At 41.7% G+C, this 18,738-nt stretch overlaps 1 long non-coding RNA gene across 1 annotated transcript in view; it reads left to right on the forward strand.

Moving 5' to 3' along the window:
• The window catches only part of LOC103786225 (uncharacterized), a 277,117-nt gene that overhangs the window by 191,483 nt on the left and 66,896 nt on the right, over positions 1-18,738 (forward strand). Inside the window, exons 8-9 of the long non-coding RNA XR_004671804.3 lie at positions 12,348-12,640; positions 14,042-14,099. This is a non-coding gene — a long non-coding RNA (uncharacterized LOC103786225). The remainder of the gene's footprint in view (positions 1-12,347; positions 12,641-14,041; positions 14,100-18,738) is intronic.

An 18,738-nucleotide genomic window follows, 5' to 3' on the forward strand; every position in this document is an offset into this window, starting at 1 on the left:
CACAAAGGACTTTGAGAACTGAAGTAACAGACAGACCGCCGTCTAGGGTCCAGGCAGTCACTGAGTAGCACATTTGTGGACAGATGTAAACAACACTGCAAAGGCCCTGAAAATTGAACTGACCTTGAAACCACAGACCAAAGATGGCGGGTTGGAACTTAAGCCTGAACCTACCTGGATTTTATTGTCTGCTAAGACAAAAATACCAACATTTCCCATAGGATTTAAACAAGACCCCATTCATAACATAATAGTCAAACTGTCTAGGACACAACCCAAAATTACTTGGCATGGGAAGAATTAGACAAATCTCAACTCAGATGGCAAAAAGCAATCAACAGACACTGTTAAGATGACACAGACTTTGGAATTAAATGACAAAGATATTAGAGGCACTATTATTAATATTAAAATGTTCTAAAAAGCAATTGTGGACACTCTTAAAATAGATGGAAAGATAACTTTAGTTACCCCACTCTGCCGAACTAAAAAATAAAATAACTGGAATTTAAAAACAAACTCACTGGGTGAGCTTATTTTCCTTTGTTTTTAATGTATTTAACTGTAATTTTATAATTGATTTTTTAACAATTACATTTTTAATACCTGTTTGCCAATTCCTAAAAATTTAAAAACAGCTCTCATGAACTGGTACAAGCTAGTTTTATAACGCAACTGACATCCACCATGAATGGTCTGTTGTAATGAACGGTAAATATCCCACATTGCAGGACTCCTTAGAGAATTGAATATAGAAATAGACACTGTTAAACACCATGTGAGAGATGATCATGCATTTCTGAACATAGTTAACTTATGGTCCAGGGAAGATACTTTTGGAAATGTTGATGTAAATGAACAATTCAACCCTAGGTGCTCTGATTCTTTTGACTACATTTTATTCTCTCTCTGGCTCCATAGCCACCTACACTCTTACTTTCACCCTGACAATCTGTTTTGCTATCTTTGTCTTCTTTCTACCTCTCCCCTGAAACTCATCTCTTGGACAAAGGAAGCCCTTATTATTATTATTATTTCATAGACAGCAGCCAAGTTTAAAATATGGACTTATGGGTAGGAATTTTGGAAAGGCTGTAATTTCTTTCTTAGTTGGTGAAAAGGGGCTTTTGCCATTATTCTTTCCCAGACTTCTTATAAGACTTACACCATCAAAATTGTCTCTCACAACATTCATACTCTTTGCAGCTATTAAATCATAGAGAAGATGGAGACTGTCTGAGAAGCTTGGCCAGGCCAGCCTCTGGGATACCGTTTGACATCAGCTCCCTTTTTGGTGGTCATATGCATGTGATTTGTCCCCACATCCCCATCTGTGCTGACCTTCCTCCCACCACTTACTTACTGGGGCTCTCGGCCCTTGTTAACAAGAGTAGGAGCAGCCAAATAGTTAGGGATGATGTGATTTCCCCCTTCACTCTCAGATGGACGATAGATCACAGACTCGCTATCATCAGCATCCCTGGATCTCGTTTGGGAAACACTCCTTTTTATGACTTTAGACTACGTTTATGTCAATGAAAATCATCCCCAAGCTACAGGAATTTGACTCAATAGCTAATTTCTCTTAATTTGCCCACAGCTGTTTTACCTGTGTTGACAATTTTCCTAAAGAAAAATGTTACCCCTTGTGGAGTTAAAGGCTTTTTCAATTTTGCCAGCATTTCAGAAATAAATGGTGTGCTAGTGCAAAGTTGCTTTTCAGTGAACCATGATCTTGCCAAAGCTGCATGTCCTCCCACTACATCATGGCTGTGAAAGGGAACTTTTAAAGCAGGTGGTGCCTGAGGTTTAAGGCTGGCTGGAGACAAAAACAAATGGAGGAGGCAACTGTTTTGAAAAACTACAACTCCTGTGTGGAAGCCCCATTTGGGAATCAACGTTTTAACCTACAGTGGTTGAAATACTTAATTAAATTCAAAGTAGAAGCTGGCTGCCACAAGACACCATCTCACCATTCCTTTATGAGCCCTTTAAAGTTGTAACTCAAACTTTTGCAAGTCAGTTTTAAGGCAGATTTGTTGACACACTTGTGGATGGCCAAAGTCAGGCTGTTGGTTTGCTTATTCAAAAGAATGGAAATTGTCTCTATGTACACGGTAACAGGGCTGTGATTCATAATCACTGCCTCTCAATGTTATGCTTTATTTCTCTTCCAGAAATAGCAATACACTTTCTTTCTTTAGACATTCTAGGTGTTTTGGAATACATAGATTTGTTTACTTTTTTACTACTTCTAAGATTGCTGGTCTCATTCGTGGAATGAAGAAATTCAAGTTGAGTGTTATCCTTCCTTGCATCTCTAACTCCTGAGGCAGAGCTGGTTGGGCAAATGTCAGGAAGTGAATGAGTGAGTGATGATGGTAATGGGTGAAGTCGTGTTTATAGTCATATACGGGGCTGAGTACCAAAGGTCAACATTTCCTTTCAGTCAGTAATAGGCTCACTGCTGTTAGATAACAACTAATATTTTCAGGGGAAAAAAGTCAGCTTAGAAATGAAGATTTATCTTTCCCCACCCAATCCCAGAAAATGATTTTGTATTTATTTTGATCTAGGCCCATTGTTTTTGGCTGTGATTCAAGAAAAGTAGAACAACCCTCTTTCCAAGTGGGAATTTGGGGGCTGCTATCTTTCTCTATATTTTTAAATCCTCAAAATCAATAGGGGTAATATTGCCCCCAGATGAATAAAAATTGGTTCTTAAGGGGTGTGTTTTAAAAATCCTTTTTATATATAAGTCACAGATATACACATATGTAGTACATAAACACCATATCTGTGGTATTAGAATCATATGGGGGATTGATTAGGGAAGATGTCTAAAAAGGGTTCCTTGGCGGAGGGGTGGTAATGAGTAAAAGATTGAGAAACACTGTTCTAAATGGTCACTTTTTTTATAACTTGCTATTTGTAACACTAAGCATAGTTTCAAAATCCCTGACTCCATTTACTCATAAAGAGATCCCGTAGGTTGGACAGGGTAGAAATAACAGGTATATCAACTATTCCAATTATGTATTTGCTAATCTTTTTTTTCTTTTCTTTCTTTTTTTTTTTTTTTTTGAGACAGTCCCAGCCTGGAGTGTGGCAGCACAACCTTGGCTCACTGCAACCTCTGCCTCCTGGGTTCAGACGATTCTCCTGCCTCAGCCTCCCAAGTAGCTGGGACTACAGGCACGTGCCACCACACCTGGCTAATTTTTTGTATTTTTAGTAGAGACGGGGTTTTATCTTGTTGACCAGGTTGGTCTCGAACTCCTGACCTCAAGAGATCTGCCTGCCTCAGCCTCCTGAAGTGTTGGGATTACAGGTGTGAGCTATGGCACCTGGCCTATTTGTCAATCTTAATGGCCAAAACGTAACTATGTTATTTCAAATAGCTTCAGTGTTGCTATTAATTTACAGATTTATATCATGCCTATGTTTACATTGGTATGTTAGCTACGTAAATATACTCCCATTACAATTAATAAAATTGATATAATCTTTTCAAGGAAGAAAGAAAGAATTTTTAAGAAAGAATGATCATTCATTTTAGACAATATTTGGCCCAACACAATAATAGATAGTTAATTTGTGATCAGTTAACAATTAAGTTCTCTTTATTATAAAAATATCATGCTGACATATGTGATTAAAACTTCTTGGATAGAATCTATTGCTGCTGTTATTGCTGAGGTAAGAACTAAGGGAAATCTTCCCTTTCATGTGTAAAGAGTTATATCCCCTTTTAATCTGTGATATCAGCATTTGTCCAAAAGCAGTTCTGTTTTCCAAAGATGATCATCCAGGCTAGGCATTAGAAAAACAGAAAATTCTATTAAAAAGAAAACATAAATCTGAGCTGTGTATTTGAAATAAAGAAACTAGCACTTTCCAAAGTAAATGAAACAGGGTTTATCTTATTTTTCTCAGAAAAGGAAGGTTTGAAGCTAACCCATTTATGATTTCAAAGTCATGAACGGATTGGTGAAATAGTGATGGATCCAGTGTATATTTTATAGTAGCATGGAATTTAAAAAATAGGAACTCCTACAATATTATTTCATCCAAAGCATAATAAATAGAGAGAGTAGGGTCATTGGAGTCGATGATTTAAACAAATACCGTAGCTCAAGAGGCACCTAACATTGTGTGGAAAAAGTTGAAAAATGGCATTCGTCTGCTTGGTGTTTTAAACACACTCCTCCTTCATGATTAACATGAAGATAAACCAAGTGAGGCCAGCTTTGCATTTTTCTTTTGGGTCAAAGGAAGTCACTAAGATATAATTTCATGTCCTACTCTGAAAATTTGGGGCTTAGTGTTATCATGATTTAGGCCATGTTTTTCATGGATTATACTGAGAAAGAAAAGTTGCTACAGTGCTCAGACCATTTAATTCCTTAGGAAAGTAACGTGATAGTTTCTCATGCCTCACATGAAGTCCACGCTGGGGAAAGGTGACCTTCTGAGTGTAAACCCCGTCCTGAGGTGTGGGGTCTTAAGGTGCCCATACTATTCAGTTTGCGAGTAGGGAGAGTAGATGCTAAGTTAGTTGTTAAGTGAATAAATCAGACTGTGAACTTCTCTTGGACAGGAACTGTGATTTTCTTGATGTAAAGGGGCATCAAGAAGGAGGAGGCGACGGGCGCGGTGGCTCACGCCTGTAATCCCAGCACTTTGGGAGGCCGAGGCAGGCGGATCACGAGGTCAGGAGATCGAGACCATCTTGACTAACACAGTGAAACCCCGTCTCTACTAAAAATACAAAAAATTAGCTGGGCATGGTGGCGGGCGCCTGTAGTCCCAGCTACTTGGGAGGCTGAGGCAGGAGAATGGCGTGAACCCGGGAGGTGGAGCTTGCAGTGAGCCGAGATTGCGCCACTGCACTCCAGCCTGGGTGACAGAGCAAGACTCCGTCTCAAAAAAAAAAAAAAGGAAGGAGGAGGAAAATATGCTGTTAGGTTGGTGGAAAAGTAATTGAGGTTTTTGCCATTTAAAAGTAACGGCAAAACTTTTAATGGCAAAAACCACAATTACTTATGATCTATAGACAGGAGATCAGGCAAACAAAGTTCACATCCTTCAAAGTCATCCTAGAGTCATTCCAGAGGGCTGTAGACTTTGGCCCAAACCTTTAAACCTGCCTCAGTTTCTATTTATGTCAGATAAAACTTACTTCTGTGCCATCTTTTTCTTTCAGGAAATGATTGATCCAGAAGGGTTTTGCAAATGACTTAATAGCTTTTAGACTTGTTTCTTTGTCAATAAATGGGGACACCAATAGTTACTTTCATGTTTCTTCATAAAACATGTAGAACGTGCTCAGCATATAGTGGGTGATCATGTAAGTAGGAACTCTCTATTAGGGTTCAACTGAAACCAAAAGTTGCTGTGTGAAGATAGAATTGAGACCACCCATGTCAACATGATTTGTTTGTTCACGGGACACTTTGCCCAGGGGAGATAAGGTTGAAAATCAAAAATTATTTTCACTGTTTGCTTCAGGAAATTTCTTCAGTCAATTTATTGGAGAAAATAGCCTGCTCACTGAGGCAAACAGCTTGCTTATTTAAAAAACAGTGAACTTACCCACACTCACTTCAAGACAGTCATTTTGATGCATCCACCAATCCCAAATGCCCAGTCCCTATCATTCCTTACCTTGGAATACCCGCCTTAAACAACTCGAGCCCAGAGCCCAAAGTCAGAAGGCTCCACTGCTGGCTTTGTTCTTCTGAGACTCTGCTAAGATTCCGTTAAGGTGATGTTGTCTCTTCCTGCAATGAGCTCAAATAAACTTAATTTTGCTTAATTAGCAGTTAATTGACTGGTGACATTTTGGGGGATTCAACAGTAATAATTATACACTGGGTTTTGATCTCTTCATTGTATGTTTCACGTGTGTTGGTGCTAATGGCAGTGGCAGTAGGCTTTCCTCTGCTCAGTCCTTGGGCTATTCTCTGGTGTTACATTGAGTTTTCTTTCTTTCTTGCTTGCTTGCTTTCTTTCTCTCTTTCTTTCTTCCTTTCTTCGTTTCTTCCTTCCTTCCTTCCTCTTTCTTTTTTTTAAGAAAAATCTACAATTTTTTTAAATTAAAAATTGTTTTGCATCTGGCTGGGAATGGTGGCTCACACCTGTAATCCCAGCACTTTGGGAGGCCAAGGTGGGTGGATCGCTTAAGCCCAAGAGTTCCAAACCAGCCTGGGCAACATGGCGAAACTCCGTCTCTACAAAAAATTTTAAAAATTACTCAGGTATGGTGGCACACACCTTTAGTCTCAGCTACTTGGGAGGCTAAGGGGAGAGGATTGCTTGAGCCTGGGAGTTTGAAGCTGCAGTGAGCACCACTGTACTCCAGCCTAGGTGTCAGAGTGAGACCTCATCTCCAAAAAAATTGTTTTGCACCTAGAAAAAATGTTATTTTTCTTTTACTTTTCAGTGACTTTTTTCATTTATTAAGTTTTAAATTTTATTTTTAATTTTTAATTGACAAATTAAATTTTATATACTTATGGGGTACACCATGATGCTGTGATATAGGTATACCCTGTAGAATGATTAAATCAAGCCAGTTAACAGATCCATCACCTCATATACTTATTTTTTATGGTGAGAACGCTTTAAATTTACTCTTGGCCATTTTGAAATACGTAATACATTATTATTAACTATAGTCATCATGCTCTGCAGTAGATCAAAAAAATGTATTTCTCCTAACTGAAATTTTGCACCCTTTGACCAGCATCTCCCCAGTCCATCCACTGTCCTGCCCTTGGTAACCACTATTCCACTTTCTAATTCTATGTGTTTGCGTGTTTTGGATTCCACATATAAGTGAGATCACGTGGTATCTGCCTCTCTGTGCCTGGCTTAATTTACTTACCATAATGTCCTCCAGGTCAATCCATGTTGTCAAAAATGAAAGCATTTCCTTCTTTTTAAAGGCTGAGTGGCATTCCACTGTGAATATATACACCACATTTTCTTTATTTGTTCATCCATTGCTGGACACTTAGCTTGACTCCATATCTTGGCCATTGTGAATAGTGCTGCAATGAACATGGGGGTGAAGACATTCCTTTAACGTACTGACTTCAAATCCTTTGAGCATATACCCCGAAGTGGGATTGCTGGATTGTGTGGTAGTTCTACTGTTAGTTTTTTAAGGACCCTCCATACTGGTTTCCAGAATACCTGTATTAGTTTACGTTCCCACCAACGGTATGCAAAGGTTCTCTTTTCTCCACATCTGCACGGTTCAGTTCAGTTCCTAAGGGAGCAGTGACACCGGCAGCTGAGGGAGCGTCACGGATTCCAGCTTTACTGATTGTCCAAAAGCCAGTGGGGCATCCCTACATGCCTAACTCACTTGGCTGCTGGGGACCCTGGCTTATTCTCTCTTTCTTGTGTAGGCACCACTATTTGCTGAGCATTCCAAAATACCTGCTTGGTTGTTCCCGGGGGAAAAAAACCCAGGCAGCAGCTAGAGCTGGGTATTCTGCTCAGGTGACCAAGATGGAAGCAAAGTTAATGAGTGACAGATGCCACACCAACGATGACATTGGGCGGGCCGTTGTTCCAGCCCCTTGGTTTCTACCTGGGTTTGGCAGAAAAGCAGCTAAGTCTTTGACTCATTTGGTGTAACTTGGGCTGAATCCTGTTGTTATCTGTCAGCCTTGCTTTACAAAAACCTCATTTCCTAAGCTGAGTTTTCCATCAATCAGAATAATAAATCAGCCAAATTATCTCCATCTGGCTTTTGGCAGCAGAAAGCTCTTTAGGCTAAGAGAGAAAGGAAACCTTTCTCTATCTTCTTCAAAAGCTATAAAGCAGTCACATTTTTAAATGAATGTAAATTCAGTCTTTAAAAAATATTTTCATGCAAGATAGACAAATAAGATTTTAAACTTGAAATTCTGTAGACAGCATAGTGCAGTCATTCCAAGTTTGGCTGTCCTTGATGGTTAGGGTTGACAGATTCAGCGAATAAAATTACTGGAAGCCCCATTACATTTAAATTTCAGATAAACAACAGACAGGTTTTAGCATAGATATATCCCAAATATCATCTGGGACATACTTATACTAAAAAGTTATTTGTTGTTTATCTAAAATTCCAATTTAACTGTATGTCTTGTGTTTTATCTGGCAGCCCTCCTAGGGATTCATGAAAGTGCTTGAACTAAAGCCAGGTTTCCTTACTTGTTGTTCTAGATTCTTTTGGAGCATGCTATAAGCTTGCTGTGCTTCTTAAATTGATTTATTAGGTTACCTGTGTGGTACAGAGCAAAATCCAATTAGCAAGAAACTATAAAAAAGATATTGTCACGTAGAAGCAGAAGTTTACTGTGGGAAAGGAAAAGGCAAGAACAAAATTGAGTCTTTTGAGTTCAGGCTTCAGGGAGGGAATGGAGCAATGCCTAGCACAGATCTTGAGTGTAGTGGTTGGAAATAATATTCAGCTGTCACAACTCGGTCTGAAAGTGTGTCTTTCTATCATTCATTCTTGCCAGGTTCATGCCCTGTGAAAGGCAGTCAGGGAGTCTATTTTATGACAGTGGGCTGATTGTGGCCAGATGTTATTCTTGCTGTTTGCTACGTTTTATTGCTGTTATATTAACTTTAAACTATTGAACGATGACATGTAATGAAACTCCTAATATCCAGTAGTCAAAATCATTAAATTACAAGGTCTGTGAAGCCCATGTCCATCTTGAAAGCATTTTTCAGTACCTTCCACACTTCTCCAAAGTCCATTCATTTATCTTAGTGTATTATTGCTAAGAGCCCTACATTCATGCTCTGAAAAAAAAACCAACTTCTGGGGAAAATATGTTGATGTAGTTATTGTTTTCATTATCATACATCATGTTCACATTACCATGGGAAAGAGCCCTTTTCCCTTAGGGGAAAAAAACAAAAAATGTCCTGAGAGGAGGGAAGGTGGAAACACACCAAATACAACAGCACCCTCCACTGGTCGTTAAAGGAAAGTGTGCTTTTGTGATGTGGACAGGAGGAAGTGAAGAAGGTCATCGTCATGAGCAGCAGATTCGGTTGCCGTTTGAAGCACAGGCGTTAGGGTATCAGAACATAAGTAAGTGATTGGAATCGGGCCATTTTTTAAAGTAGCAAGAACAATATAAAGAAGTGTCCACTGACTCTCGGTGCTGGGAACTGAGAACGGAGCTGTAAATCATCTCGAGTGAGTGTTTCGCTGTGACGTCATCGCAGAGGATGTGGGGTCCTTCACCATGATGATGTTTTCCCTCTCCTTTTTGTTGGAATAGATTCTGACAGACAAAAGCAAATTAAACTCAGATGCACTTCTCAACAGTCTGGAGAGGAAGCTGGATGTGAGTGCTGACCCTGGAGCCACTGGCTCTGTGAAGTTTGGTTTGCTTTGGAGCTTGACCCAGCTGCACCCGGGCGTCACCTGCTTTTCGCCGCAGCCCACCTGGAACAGCGGAAGTGTCTGTTTATTCCGCAGTGAAAGCACTCTGTTACCGGTGCCTTCCACCTAGTGCGACTCCGCCGCTTTGGCTATCTTCTCTCATCCTAGAATTCTCACTGTGTCCTAGAAAGCCCCAGTGTTAGAGGTGTGAGGATCTTTAAAGACCATCTAACCTGACCTCTGCATTTTACACCTCATAAGTCTGAGGTGAGTCACTGAGTCATCTATATAGAAATATTTTATTTTAACTAGCTGCAGTGTTGCTAATAACTAACTCTGTTTGGTGGCAACACCAATTTTTGAAAGAGATGTTTCATAAAGGACCCATTATAATCCAGGACTATCCAGGATGGAGGGCATCCAGCTGCCAGACTAAGGCTATGAAACAGTTTGCTTTATTGCTTTTAGGGTCTGTTTTATTCATGGAAATGGATGAAGTCACACCCCAAACTGATGAATGGTTAGTTTTGGTCTGTTGATGAATTATTCTTCCATAACATCGGTATGTGAAGTGGATGGTAAACCAGTATACCCAAGGCAAGTCTAAAATGGGGTTTCAGTTTTTCACTGGCTCCTAGAGATGCCATCAAATCAAGTTAACCTCATGGCCAAATTAATATGCATAACAAAATTGACCAACATTTTAGTATAATTAAGCAATGAGAGAGAAACTAACAGTATCTCAGACACTTTATTTTTCTTTCATAGAAAGTTTCTAAGTTCAATTATTCCGAGTCTTAGGTTTATAAAATTGAAAAGCAACATGAAATAAAACCAAAGCAAAACAAAACACCAAACATGAGTTGACTCTCTTTAAAGGTCCTTAGAGCAACTTCACCATTTGAGCCATGCAGCCAAATGTTTCTAATAAATTGTGGTAAATAGAACTAAAGAAACTAAGTGTGTGTGTGGATGGTAGTCTCTCAGAAATCGAGTCAGAAATTGGTTGCCAAACCATCGTCCTTCACCCACGCTGTTAGGTTTGTTTGTCACTACTGTTACTGCGGAGGTAGCCCAGGGGCAACGTAACCTCTGGTTTTCTGAAAGGTGCCGCATAGACTTCTTCTGTGACCAATTTCCATAAAGTTCGTTTAGCAGTTCAAACTTTATTAAGACTCTTGACAAAAACAGCTGCTAGAATTGCAAAGGAATGTAATAAAAAACATAGAGTCAGAAACAACCGGAGTCTATAAAAGCAATACCCAGAGTGGCCAAATCCCCTTGGGGTGCAAACTGATCCCGGTCTCCATCAGCGCCGCGCGGACCTCCGTGGGACACCCGGGCTCGACTGAAGCGCACAGGCTGGAGGCTCCTGGGCTCCTGCCATCACCCGGCTGATAACCTAGTTACAGTCCGGGCAGGGTGCCAAGTAAAGAATAGCACAAGCAGGTGGGGCATGGAGTTTTAAAGTGTGAAGAAGCACTGGAGCAAATTCATTTTATGTTGCTTTTATTATGCAGTAAAAAAAAATCTCCAACACATACTCATTTACAAAAAAAATAATAAATGTTCAGTTGATTGTAATTTCCATATTAGCACGAAGGGGCACAAATTGGTGTTAGCCAGAGACTCTGAGATGCATTTGGAAATCTTATTGGAAAATTTCGGGTTTGAATATAAATACATAGCAGGAATTCATGCTGACAATCCACTATTGTTAAGCTGCTCTGATGTGGGGACTCTTTGAAATACACTTCATATGTTATTAGAATGACCTCTAGACTGTTCAGGGAAATATAGGAACACAATCACTGGTATTGCTGTCCACATAAAAATATAATATTCAGAAAATGAAAAATCAGAAAATATAGTTTATTTTTGTGGGTTTTGACTGAAATCCCAAGTGAGGCAGTTTGAAGAAGCTGGCATGATAACGGAGGAAATGGAATCAAAAGTTAGTTCCCTCCTTTGGCCCATCCAACACACGAGCACAGAATGAGGAGAGGACCCTCTCTGGAGACCCTTGGAGTGCAAAATCGAATCTTCAAAGTAGGTTGTAGGAACAGACATTACCAGGACTGGCCAGTGAAGAATCACTTTGGAGGATCTTGGATGAGTGGCCATCTTAGTGTGAAAGCTGGGGGTACAACACCCTGTGTACCATCTTCAGAGGATGGGATTCCATTTGGGGATATAGAGAGGCAATCATTCAAGATCTCCCAGCTGTACAGCTCCAGGCAGTACTTTTATTTGCAACTTCCCCTGCCCCCTCAATGTGAGTGTTGTCCCCTGGGTTGTCTAATGTGGTGGTCCTGCCATTCACTCATTCATTCATTCAACAAACATGTGAGAGCTGATTGTGTGTCAATCACTGTGCTAAGCAATGGGGATGCAGAGATGCACACACAGCCCCTGTCCTCAAGGACTTCAGAGATCAAACAGAGATAGACAAGGACAATACAAGTTCTATGTCAAAGTTGGGAGCACAGAGGAAGATCAACTAACTCAGATTGCCAGGGTCTGGAAAGGGTTCGAAGGTGAGGTAGCAGTGGACTGAGACCCAGAAATAAAGTCAAGTCAGTGGATAAGGGATGGAGGGTTTTTCAGGCTGAAGGATTCCTGGACAGTCTGGAGCATTTGAGGGGCACTGTGCCTGCTGAGGGAGGAGTGCTAGGTGGTGAGGCTGGAGCACGGGCAGGAGGAGGCTGTGGGGAGAGGCTGGGGAGGCCAGGGAGGCCCTGTGGGGTCCAGGGTGAGATGGCAGCCTCCTTTGCAGGGGGCTCCTGGCTTCTCCCCACTCAGCTTGCACTATGTGAGGGGACCAAAGTCTTGGACAGTGTCTGCTCTCCCCCCCGCCGTTGCTCATGTTTTATAAGGAAGAGTGAATGGCTCAGTTGTCCAGATTCACCAAGAGGGTCTCAAACTGGGTTCTATAAACACTGGTCAGTGTCCACTGCAGAGGGGCCGAGAAGATGCTGGAAGAGCCGTTTCCCTCACACACTGAAGACACGATCTGTGAAGACGTAAAGGCACATGTTACAGCTAAAACCCAGTTCCACTGGCATCCGCAGGACGGCACAGGCCAATCGCAGCTAACACAAATGGTGGGAGGTGCTCGTGCCTCTCACGGTGATCAGAAACAGCACCGTTGCAGGTGACGCCACTTCACTTAACACTGGGTGTGGGCGGATTCATCCGCTCTGAAAATTACGTCTTTGGTGGACATCAGCGTGGACTTGGGTGAGGACTCACAACTTTTTTGAGGGTTGTGTGTGTGTGTATGTGAATTGTTTTTATTTTTCACCTTTATTGAGATATAATTCATATACTTTACAACTCACCCATATAAAGTGCATAATTCAGTGGTTTTTGGCATATGATGCTATTCATTTTTTAAAATGGTGGTAAAATAATTTTTTTTTTTGAGACAGAATCTTGCTCTGTCTTCCAGGCTAGAGTGCAATGGTACAATCTCAGCTTGCTGCAACCTCCACCTCCTGGGTTCAAGCGACTCTCCTGCCTCAATCCCGAGTAGCTGGGATTACAGGCACCTGCCACCACGCCCAGCTGATTTTTGTATTTTTTAGCAGAGATAGGGTTTCACCATGTTGGCCAGGCTGGTCTCGACCTCCTGACCTCAGGTGATCCACTCGCCTTGGCCTCCCAAAGTGCTGGGATTACAGGTGTGAGCCACCGCACCCAGCCCCTTTAACAATTTTTTAAGTGTACAATCAGCAGCATTAATTACATTCACAAATCTGTGCAACTGTCCCCATATCTAGTTCCCAAATGTTTGCATCATCTCAAGCAGAAACCCTGCCTACTGGTTATTAAACAACGATTTCCCATTCCTCCCTTTCCCTATCCCCCTCCCCTCGCTAACTGAATCCACTTTCTGTCTCTGTGAATTTGCCTATTCTAGGTGTTTCATGGAGGTGGAACTATACACTATGTGTCCTTTTGTGTCTGGCTTATTTCACCTAGCATAATGTTCTCAAGGTGCGACCATGTTGGAGCATGTGTCAGAATGTCCTTCCTTTATATGGTTGAATCACATTCCATTGTACTTATGTGCCACATTTTATTTCTCCATTTATCTGTTGATGGACAGTTGGGTTGTTTCCACCTGTCAGCCATTGTGGATAGTGCTGTGTGGACATGGGTAAGTAACTGTTCAAGGCCCTGCTTTCAATTCATTTGGGTATATTCCTAAGAGCAGAATTGCTGGGTTATATGGTCATTGTTTAGTTTTTTGAGGGACCATCCAACTGTTTTCCATAGCAGCTACACCATTTTACATTTCCACCAGCAAGTATGAGGGCTCTAATTTCCCTATATCTTCAGCAATACTTGTTTTCCACTTTTTATTTAACTTTTGTTATAGTCATTTTAGTGGGTGTGAAGTGACATCTCCTTGGGGTTTCATCTGCATTTCCCTAGGCACTAATGATGCTGATTTGTCATGTCCTTATTGGCCATTCGTGTATCTTCTTTGGAGAAATGTCTGTTCAAAGTCTTTGCACATTTTAAAATTGGGTTGTATGTCTTTCTGTTGTTGAGTTGTGGGCATTCTTTACATATTCTGGATGTTAAACCTTTATCTGATACATGATTTCTAAATATATATTTCCCATTCTATAGGTTGTCTTTTCACTTTCTTGCTAATGTCCTTGGATGATCCACAACTTTTCCAAAGCAGGTAAAATAGCTTTTCTCCCTCTCTCCCTCTCCCCATCCCTGGCTTTCTTGCTGCCTCCCTTCTCTGTGAAGGCAGACAATTAAGTGACTGTGGGAAGGAAGGGGCTTTGATGTGCTGGGACACCAAGGGAGACTTTCTCAATCTGGCTTTCTCAAAGAGGCCCTTTCTTTCCTGAGGGTATCACCCTGCAGAATATAAAATTCCTCATAGTGAATTAATCATTTCCCATCTACAGAGGCTACTTTTCAAAGTAAATATCCCAATCATCTCTCACTCCTGGGTACAGTCCTAAGCTCTGCTCAGCCACATCTGCTTCTAGCATCCCATGTGTCAGAACGCCCACGTTCCGGGGCAGAAACTCCACCGTGCAATCACAGAGCAAGGCTGCTTCTAAGACCTTCATGTCTCCGCTGCTTCATAATGGGGAAGACATGTGCCTGAATGTTTCAAATTAAGACGGGGTGTGGGAACCTAGTCCTACAATGAAATGACGGGAACCTCAAAGCTGGGGTCATTGCAAAGTATACTGTTCATGTTTTCCATCTGAGTCCAAGACTGAGCTTGGTGTTCTGCGGAGAGTAGTCCAGTTTCATTAATGGAATCAGGACCACTCCCACTCCTGGAGCCCCTTCTCAGCTGGGTGAGTGCCCACACCTGCCAGCAGCCCTCCCCGTCTGTCAGCTGTCCCCAACTCCAGAGGTCCTGAAGGTGACAAGCACGGATTCATTCCCCAGGACTGTATCAGTGAAACTCGGCCAGGGCCTTGTGCTTTTTTTTTTTTTTTTTTTAACATTTATTATGGAAAATTCTAAGCACATGCAAAAGAAAACCTCCAGATTCCCACAGTCAGCTTCAACAATTATCCACGCATGGCCAATCTTGTTTCAATTTTACCCCCACCTTCTGCCCCCTGCTCAGTACCATTCTGAAGAAAATTCCAGGCCTCATATAAGTTCAGTCATACAGATTTCAGATTATATATCTAAAAGACAAGGACTTGTAAATATAAAGACCCAAATCCATTGTCACATGTCAACAATATTAACAATGATTCCTGATCATCATCCCATATCCAGTCATGGCTCACATTTCCAAATGTCTCATCAGTGTCTATTAATGATCCTGTTTGTTTGTTTGAATCATGGATCCAAGAAAGATTCACGCGTTGCATTTAGTCAAGATGTTTCTGATAACCTGTAGCTACACTGGGTGTTAAATAAGCTGAATCTGGTCCTTGGGAGAGGGGGTGGCAGGTAGTGTGTTCTGGAGAGGTGGACCTCGTCACAGCAGAGGCCCTGAAGTGGGTCTTCAGGAAATGTTTGCAGGAGGTTGTTCTCAGAGAAAAGTGTTAAGATGGAGGATGGAGTGGGGGGTTGGGGGAAGTTTAGGTGGGATATTTACTTTCTAGCATTTAACATTTTTATAGTGAGACTATATTTGTACATTATGTATGAAATTTAAAAGTGAGTTTAAAAATAAAGAAGAGAATAAAATGAAGACAGTGCATCAACCAGGTTGGCAGGTTCTGGAGATGTGGCTTGGAGACAGAGATGTACATGCAAGACACAACAAGAACGAGTGAGGCCCTGAGCAGAGAAGGCCAGGAGCTCCCTCCATCCTTTGTCTCTTCCTTGGGCTAGACGGACAGCAGAGAGGAGGACCTGGGCATTCTTTGGTCCTTGGGCATGAGCTCCACCCTCCTTCTTTTGCTAGACCTGTGGACATACCATTTTCTGTACATAGATTTCAACCCTCCACCTTACCCTGCTGTGATTTTTAGGATCCTGTCCCCCATGGCTCACGAGATATTGGATGGAATTGCAAGAATCAGTTAGAGATGAAAAACTACTAGCTCTGTGAAAAATGCAGGACCGGCAGCCACAAGGGCTTTTTAAATTAAAAAAAAACAAAACGCTTGGAAAGGTCAAACTCCCCATGAGCCTCAAGCACAGTCCTAGCTGCCATCCCCCACGCTGCTGGAGAGAGCAGGGCAGGACCCCTGACCGGGCCTGAAGATGGGGATCCCAGGAGAGGCAGAGGTGCGCTTGCCCTTACTTCCTTCTCCCAAATGAACCCGTTAAACAGAGGTCGCCATTCTCTGGGGAAGAGAGGGTGAGGGATGGAGAGAAGCTGCAAGACTCCACCCCAGCTTTTCCCCGGAGGAGTGTAGTGGAAATTTCATTCCCTCTTAGAAAACCTAAGGACGTAGGAATAATGCTGCCTCTGGCTTAGCCTCTGTGCTTCATTTAACTAACTGGAAATGTCTTTCGCTCTCCTGTGACTGAAAAGAGAAACAGTCTTTTAAATACCTCATCCCAACCACCATGCCACACCACCATATGGTTCTCTAGGGCTGACTAGGAGGGGTCTGTGTTCAGACTCTGCCCTCAGGGCCTGGGGATTTAGTGAGGAGAAACAGCATAGACTTCAAGGTGAGCGACTGAATGTATTTGGCTGCTGTGTGTCGTTAAGATAATATCCTAATGATGTAACCAGGAGACCAGCAGAAAGCCCCTGGTTTAGATGTTCTCATTGGATTCAAAAGCTTCATTTCTAAGGCAAGTTGTCTCCAAATGGAAGATCCAGTACTGTTCTGTTGCATGTGGACAATGAAACACTAAATCTACAGCTGTGGAAATATAGATCCCATTGTACACAGTTTTTTAAATAGACTCTATTTTTTAAAGCAGTTTTAGGTTCACAACTTGAGGGGAGAGCACAGAGATTTCCCATGCACCCCCGTCCCCCTCTCAGCCTCCCCGACCATCAGCATCCCCCACCCATGTGAGACGTTACTTACAATGGATGAGCCTGCACTGATGCATCATTATCACTCAGAGCACATGGTTTGCATTAGGGCTCAGTCTTGGAGTTATATTTAATACATTCTATGGTTTGAGTAAATGTCTAGTGACATTATCCACCACTGTAGTATCACACAGAGCAGTCTCACCACCCTAAAGATAATCCGTGTTCTAACTACTCATCCCTCGCTCCCCTCAACCCCATTATCAAAAGACAAAATTACCACAAATATAGTTCAAAGATCGAACTGGCTTTTACTTGTGATTCTAGAATCGGGCAACATCGCATTCTGTAAAGTAGAATGGGTGCTCCAATGAGATGAGCAGGGGCAGTTAGTTGTTTTTGTTTGTTTGTTGTTTGTTTTTTTGTGTTTTTTTGTTTTTGTTTTTGTTTTGACGGAGTTTTGCTCTTGTTGCCCAGGGTGGAGTACAATGGCGCGATCTAGGCTCACTGCAACCTCCACCTCCAAGGTTCAGGCAATTCTCATGCCTCAGCCTCCCGAGTAGCTGAGATTACAGGCATCTGCCACTATGCCCAGCTAATTTTTGTATTTTTGGTAGAGACAGGGTTTCACCATGTTGGCCAGGTTGGTCTTGAACTCCTGACCACAGGTGATCTGCCCACCTCAGCATCCCAAAGTGTTGGGATTACAGGCGTGAGCCACTGTGCCCAGCCTGAGGTGGTTAGCTCTATAGGCAGAAAAGGGCTGAGGAAATCTGAGATGGGACAAAAAAGCAGATTGGGTGCATCCAAGTTACTTTCTTTGTAGGGTTAAAACAGAGGGGACTTCCTTATAACGAGGATTCAGGTTGACTGTAATATCCTGGGTTTTTTGGGAAAACCGACCTGTTTCAAAGTTGAGCTTGATTATGTGGCGCTGAGCACGAGGGACTCCATTCTGGCTTGGTGTGGTCTGCTGGGGCCTGGCTTTGTCCAAACCAATGGCCTCCTGTAAAATGTATTTACCACCCACTGGCTTTTCAGATCCTTGAGTTTTGACTCCTCTTTCCAGGCTCGGGCATCTTTTATGTCTTCCAGACCACTAGGGCTCTAGAGTTTCTATCTTTAGGCCTGGAGAGTTTTCTGAGAATTTCCATTCCCAAGGTTGCCCCTCACTTAGCCTGCAACAGTATCCCCTTTCTTTGTCTCATTAACTGCCATTGTAAGCTAATTTATTCATGTAAATCAAGGAATCAAAAAAAAAAAGAAAAAAAAACGAAACATACCAACTGAGTCAGGGGAGAGCAGAGAAATAAAAGTGTATGGTAATGTTATGGTAATAGCATTTTGATTATTCAAAGAGCATTATTTTTCCCCAAGGCTATGAACAAAGGTTGTTGATTTATATGATGGGTAGTACTCTGTCAGAATATAGTTATTTATTTTAATTTTATAATGGCAACTTCTAGGGTTAAGTCATCTTAAGGCACAATTACAGAGGAATAACAATTAGTTAATTGAAATATGTGACTAGTATAAAATTACCAGTTTTAAAATCAGTAAAACATATGACGATCTTTCTTAACTTATACAAATGAAGACTGAAAGGTTGTGTTGTCTTGGCCAATGACCCAGTTGCAAAAGTAGAGGGTAATTCAACCTCATGCCATTCCCCAGTTCAAGCTGTGATGATGGATGTCCACTACACTTATTTTATGTTGACATAGAGTGGTTAACCTAAGCACAAATGTTTGATAATAACAGTGTATATAGCAGGCCTGGACATATGAGGCTTGTTCACTATTTCAGAATTAACTTTTGCAGCGATAAAAGCCAGAGATGTGCAGAGAGAAGAAGGAGAAGCAGAAGGAGAAAGAGGAGAAGAAAAGGAAAA

This window comes from Pan paniscus, chromosome 5 (assembly GCF_029289425.2).
Source record: "Pan paniscus chromosome 5, NHGRI_mPanPan1-v2.0_pri, whole genome shotgun sequence".
NCBI classification, from domain to species: domain Eukaryota; kingdom Metazoa; phylum Chordata; class Mammalia; order Primates; family Hominidae; genus Pan; species Pan paniscus.